At 44.5% G+C, this 6,793-nt stretch overlaps 1 pseudogene; it reads left to right on the top strand.

The window, feature by feature from the left end:
- Positions 1-240: 240 nt before the first annotated feature.
- LOC149463327 (uncharacterized) lies at positions 241-1,147 on the top strand (annotated as a pseudogene).
- Positions 1,148-6,793: the final 5,646 nt, after the last annotated feature.

The following is a 6,793-nucleotide window of genomic DNA, read 5'->3' as shown; positions in this document are numbered from 1 at the left end:
TTACAAATGTATCCACAAGTTGTCAGGAAAAGAAACCTCTGCGGTTATGAAGGATTTTTTTGTCAGTGCAAACAGAGATGTTAGCCACCTTACAATCCTTCTAGATGGCTCTGACATCCAGAGAGGTGGCTACTCGGTCCTCTAGGGAGGGGTCGTCTTCCCAGAAGGGCACTTGGGCGGAGAAACAGTAGGGTGGTGGGTCCTTCATCCTCTCAGAACACAGAGGAGGAAGACCTACAGATGGCAGAGATCTCTGACCAAAGCTCACTGAAAGAGGGGGAAGATATGGAAGGTGACAGCCAGGCTAACAAGGAATCTAGATTGGGTAGACACCTTTTTGCAGCAGATGATATGGAGGGACTCCTAGGGGCTATTTACGCCTCAGAGGACATCCCAGAGCCACCAACGCAGATCTCAGCTCAAGATAAGATGTACAGGGGGTTGGTGAGGCTGCAGACTAGGGTATTACCCGTACACCAAACTCTCAAAGCTATTGTCTTGAGAGAATAGACGGATACCGAGAGAAAGGTCTTAAAATTAAAGAGAAAGGTCTTAAAATTAAAGACCTGGAAAAGACGATACCCCTTTGGGGAAGAGGAGGAAGAGAAACTCTTCAAGACTACCAAGCTAGATGCAGCATTATCTCAAGTGTCTAAAAAATCTGACCTGTCTTTTGAGGATTCATGTAACATCAAGGATCAGATGGACAGTAGGTCTGAGACACTGTTGCTGGGAGGCCAACGCAGCAACTATGGCCTCAGCCTCGGCATCTGCTTGTATCACTAGGAATACTGATGCTTGGATGCATAGAGTAATTGATCACATCTCTTGGGGTACCAAGAAAAAGGGGGAAGCCCAGACAGAAGAGCCGTTAGAGTACCTGGCAGTCGCCTACTTAGCAGACACTGCGGTAGAGAAGGTGAGGACATCAGCTAAGATGGCAGCGCTTCTCAACTCAGCCTGGAGGGCAGTGTGGGTTAAGACCTGGGAGGGTGATCAAACATCAGGAGCCTGACTCTGCAGTCTGCCCTTTGAGGGTTCCTTGCTGTTTGTCTCAAGGCTGGACCAGGTGCTATCAAGGTCCGCTGAAAAGGGGAAAAGATTCCCCATCAAGGCCAAAAAGAATAAGGGGAAGAAGTATTTTTGAGCCCACCTTAATCAGAGCCAGCATCTTAATCAGAGTCTTAGGAAGGACTCTCCCAAAAAATGGGCCTCCAAACCCGCCAGTAAGGATCCCTAATGACATAGATCTCAGGGGAGACTGTCCATGTTCCTCCAGCAATGAGGGAAGATTTTGGAGATCCCGTACATCCTGCAATTGATAATGGAGGAGTACCAATTGGAATTCTCTTCACTCCCTCCCATACCTTTGTGCTGACTTATGCCCCCCAGAGACAGGACAAAGGCAGAGGGTCTCAGGGATTTAGCGGATCAGGAGGTAATTGTTCCCGTGCCAACGGACCAGCTTTTTTGGGGATTTTATTTCCATGTCTTTGTGGTCTTGAAGCCTTTGGGGAAATTCCATTTGATCATAAACCTAAGAATGTTGAACACGTTCCTGTGTTACAAGAAGTTCCGTATGGAAGGTATCTACAGTGTACACAATCATCTGCTCAAAGGAGTCTTTATGGCCACTGTGGATCTCAGGGATGCCTACTTTCACATTCCAATCACCCCAGAATACCAAGCATTTTTACGGTTTGCCATCTTCACGGAATAGGGGGTCAGTCACTGTCAGTTCTCCTGGTCAAGGTCTTGACCAAGGTAGTAGCCTATTTACACCTTCAGGGAATGTCCCTCATCCCTTACCTAGACAATCTGATGGGCTACAGAGTCTCATAGCACTGAGAGACTTGGGAAAAGGTGATCCTCACCTTGTAATCTTTGGGGTGGATTGTCAATCGGGAGAAGTCTTCATTGACTCCCTCCCAAACCAAGGTGTTTCTCGGGTATGTAGTGAACTCCAGAGTCCAAAAACTCTTTTTACCCCAAGAGAAGACCAAAAAGGTAGTGAGGACAGTCTCCACATAGTTAGCAGTTTCAGATTGCTCCCAGAGGCACATTGTGAGAGTCCTAGGAGCCTGCATTCCTAGGAGCCTGCATTCCCGGCCTTTGAGTGGGCACAGATACATTCCAGGGAGCTTCAATTCTTCCTTCTATCCTCCTAAATCGCTGGATGCAAGGGTTTCCCTCCCGGAGAATGTAAAGAACTTGCTGAGATGGTGACTCAGGCCCCAAAAGGAAGACAGTGGGCTCAGTGGGATCCATTGAGGGTAACCACGGATGCAAGCGAGTGGGGCTGGGGAGCTCATTTAGAGGACTGAAAAGCTCAGGGAACCACACCTAAAGGGGACCTCCTCCAGTTATAGGGAGTTACTGGCAGTAGGTCAGGCCTTGAAGTCCTTTGAAGACAGGATTGGGGGAAAAGAAGTCCAAGTTCTCACAGACAATATGTTGACAGTGGCATACCTGAATCATCAGGGGGGCACCAGATCCCAGAAACTCTTAGAACTAGTTCAGGAGGTTCTAGGATTGGAGGAAAGCAGGGTCCTTTTGGTGTCCACTGTCCACATAAATGGCTCAGCCAACACGAAAGCAGACTTTCTCAGCTGACAGTTAATCTGCCAGGGAGAGTTGGAACTCAATCTTTTTGCAGCTAAGTAAGGTTTTGGCAGCCCAGAAATAGACCTTTATGCCTGCAGGAAAAACAGGAAAGTGAGGCATTATTTCTCCATGGCCTGGGAAAAGGGGTCCAAGGGTCAAGAGCTGACATATGCATTTCCCCCCCTGGCATTGATCTCGCGGGTGCTACAGAAGTTGAGCCAGTCAAGCTACAGACTGATCCTGCTAGCTCCATGGTGGCTGTGAAGAGCCTGATTCGCTGCTTTGAAGAGGTGGTCCGTGGCTCCCCTGCAGCGTCTCCCAGTCAGGAAGGATCTTCTCTTGCAGAGGCCATCTCTGCACCCCAATCCGGAGTTTTTTCAGTTAACAGCTTAGCTCTTGAAAGGGAGATCTTTAGAAGAAGGGGGTGTTCTGAGAGGGTGATAGACACTCTTCTCCTTAGTAGGAAACAGGTTACTAGAAAGGTATACGCCAAGGTGAGGAGAAGGAGGTTTCCCTTCCAACGGTCCTTGTGATCTTAGACTTTCTCCAGGCAGGGGCGGATAAAGGTATAGCTGTAAGCACCCTAAAGGTGCAAGTGGCAATCTTATCGAACTATTTGGACCAGAGACTCGCATCAAAGCCCCTAGTTAAGATGTTTCTGGGGGCCAGGGAAATAGTGACCCCCATAGTTTTCCAGCCTGGGATCTGACCTTAGTGTTAGAGGCTTTTACCAAGCCACAGTTTGAGCCAGTGGCACAGATTTTTGTTAGGATTTTGTCTTTTAAGTTAGCCTTCCTGTTAGCCATTACAATGGCAAGGAGGATAGCCGACCTTCAGAACCTGTCGATTAAGAAACTCTTCCTGGTGGTATTAGAGGACAGGGTAGTGCTTAGACAGGATCTTCTGTATTTGTCCAAGGGGGCATCACAGTTTCATAGGACAGAAGAGATTTTCTTACTGTCTTTTTGTCAAAACCCTAAGAATGAGAGGGAAAAGAGTTTTCATTTCTTAGATGTCAGACGGTGTTTGTTGGCATATTTGGAGTAAGTGACTTCAGGAAGTCGAGTCACCTTTTGATTTTGTTTAGTGCAGGTCATTTTGCAAACTGCACCACCCTTTGTGTGCACACCAGGGAGCACCTTGACTGGGTGGGGGGGGGGCGGACATTTTTTATGGATATTTTCTGAATACTGAATACAAACTATATAGTTTGTGTCCACTGGCCCTTAGCTGATCTGTAGTTGGCCCCTTATGAACACTATCAATTGCCTCATCACTCTTTGGCCTTACAGTAGGATATTTCCATAGTGTGTGGCTGAGTGTGGTGGTGTGGATGCTTGATGGCTGTACAGCTGCCTGTGATGACAAAACAATGTTGTCTTTTTATTCTGTATGGTGATGGGTGACATTTATGCTCTTTAATGTTTTTATATGTTTTTGATATTTAATAATATCCTTGGTTTTTAAACTGCTTGATCTGCATAGTAACATCCTTTTGGGCTCTCCTCGTTTGTTTTTTCAATGTCTGTGAGATCACAGATGAGATGGTCATGCCTCCACGCCTAAGCTGCAGTGTTCCCGTCATGTAGTCCTGAGGCTAACAGTGATGTCACTTGCAATATCTGTGACTCAGACCCCACTAGCCCCAGTGCACATAACATAACAAAGCATTATAGCGGTCACATGAAAGCTGAAAAAAATTGGTAAATTAAGGAGATCTGTTGCCCCAGTGACGACATCCTTTAGGACAAAATGCATCAGATGGAGACTTAGCGGTGACGTCATCATGCCCACCATAGCATGCCCAGGCATAGGACATTTTGCAATTGATGTGCTTTATGATTTTTTATGTTTGTAAGTACAAGTCTTTTTTTTTAATAAATTGTTTTTTTAAATATTGCACTATGAGAGATCCCTTTCTTTTCACATGCGGGTATGCTGATCGTTCTGCCCCTGAGCCACAATAGAAGCCTGATGGCAGTGTTGAGAGTGGGGTCATACTATTTACATCAGGAGCTGACTTCTATAGGACTCCGAGAGTTGATCCATCCATCTCCCATTGAGATTCCCCTAAAGTGCTGCTAGACCTTGTTTGTGGGTGATACGCACAACGGTGTGGATTAGAAGCACAGGATTATTCTTTGTTTATTTGAAACACAGACTGAGTACAATTGTTTATAAGTTTGGTGAATGGACTTTTTTCACGATTAAGTTATATGGATTTTATATTATAATGAATTATTGTCAAAATTATGTATTTTGATGTATTATTTTTTTTAGTATTTTGGGTTATGCACTTTATATACTTTACTGAATTTTATTATTCATGTAGTTAATAGTGCAACACAGTTGGTTTTACTTAGATTTATTAGGCAGCAAAGTACCTGCTGTATCTCACCTATGTTTGCAAAAACAGGTATCATTGTTCAAATACATAAATATGTATGGAAGCTATGGGGTAGATTTACTTCAACTGGATAATGTAAAATCTGGTGCTGCTCTGCAGAGAAACCAAACAGCTTTCAGGTTTTTTGTCAAAGTTTAATTGAACAAGCTGAAGTTTGAAGCTGATTGGCTATCACACACAGTTGCACCAGATTTTGCACTCTCAAGTTTTAATAAATCAACCCCTATATGTCTAATCAAACAGCAATGAGTTTTGCAAAACTGCTTAATTTATTGTGAGAACCAGCAGTGGAGTATATATTATAGCATTCGATAAATAGAGATCAGGCTTACCTGCCTTTTTGCAGGCCTAGATCTTCATGTCTACAAACTAGAGGATGGATTATTACTATAATATGCCATTCCATTGCTCTCATGTATTAGAGTGGGACCACACAATGCACCCTGATGTAGTGTGTAGCTTTCACAACTATTTACAAATATGTGCTGCCAAGACCTCTGTCGTGGAACTAGAAACAGATTAAATATGTCCTTCTTCCTACCTATTAAGCTAGGTCCACACTATTGCAGGTACAAGGATGCATGTTAATTGCACACATCCCCACACCAGCAAACACCCACAGCCATAACACACTGCCTTTTAGCAGATGTGTGGGGGTCCCATCATTTTTAATTGCCTCCCCTTGCATTGAAAAATTAGTCATATCTCAAAGGCCTTAAAAATGTATGGTACCAAAGCACCATGCTCTTCCACACGGCTGCATTTTCAAAAAAACGTTGAGGGATTTTTTTTTCCCTGTGGGAAATGTAGGTATAGAAACCCATTCAAATGAATGGGTTGTTGTGACTATGCAAACGTGAGCCACAGGGGCGGACTGACAACTCAAGGGGCCCCGGGCAATAGGGGATCATGGGGCCCCTGTGTCCTTGCCCAACCTCAAAAATGCCTATGAAAAAGGTACCAGGGGCATCTCATGGGGCCTCCTACTGACCCCGGGCCCTCGGGCAGTGCACGAGTTTTCAAATGGTCAGTCCGCCCCTGGTGAGCCACACCACCAGCTAAACGTGATTCTAGCCTTAGACCTGATACCAAGCCAACAAATAAAATGCCTGGTGCGAGGAGTTGCCTTCCCAAATGACCAGTAAATGAAAGTGAAACTACAGCAGAGAAAGATCGGGTCCCCCTTACCCTGGCTGTGTTGTGGGGCAGAGCTGTGTAAATACTAGGACTAAATGGATAGAAATGCAAACCTTTTTGACAGGTAACACAGTTTTCATGTTTGTATTTAATCAGTGTATTTGGCTCTTTGCCTTGAGTTTACCTCTCATGTTTACACTGTTATTATGTAAAATCCCAAAATGTTTTAACAGTATGTACTCTCAATTACTACAATTACTAGCATGCTCTCTAAAAAGCAACGTAAAAAAAATGGTGATCAGTGCTGCTAACTGATGACTTCCCCACAGCTGGGGCACCAGACAAATCCAGGAACAATTGTTTATTTCCCTGCAGAAATAATAAAGTCCTTTTGACGTTGCCCCCTATGCTGTTGCCAAGCATTTTCCACATAGCTCTGCAGCAAATGGTGAAGGTGGGGGGGGCTGGCTAACGGGATCGAAAAAGGTCTAGGAATGCCTGATGCTCCTCTCCAGTGACAGCATATAATAGATTTTATATGATAAAATAGAACCGCCATCAAGGTGACCAGAGACATCATTTTTCGTAAGAAAATACTGCTTCAAAAATACTGTAAATTGCCTTAATGTTTAAAGCAATCTATTT

This window comes from Staurois parvus, unplaced genomic scaffold (assembly GCF_062004578.1).
Source record: "Staurois parvus isolate SC_StPar_1 unplaced genomic scaffold, SC_StPar_1.0 ptg000155l, whole genome shotgun sequence".
NCBI classification, from domain to species: Eukaryota; Metazoa; Chordata; class Amphibia; order Anura; family Ranidae; genus Staurois; species Staurois parvus.
This window is presented reverse-complemented; position numbering and strand designations above follow the sequence as displayed.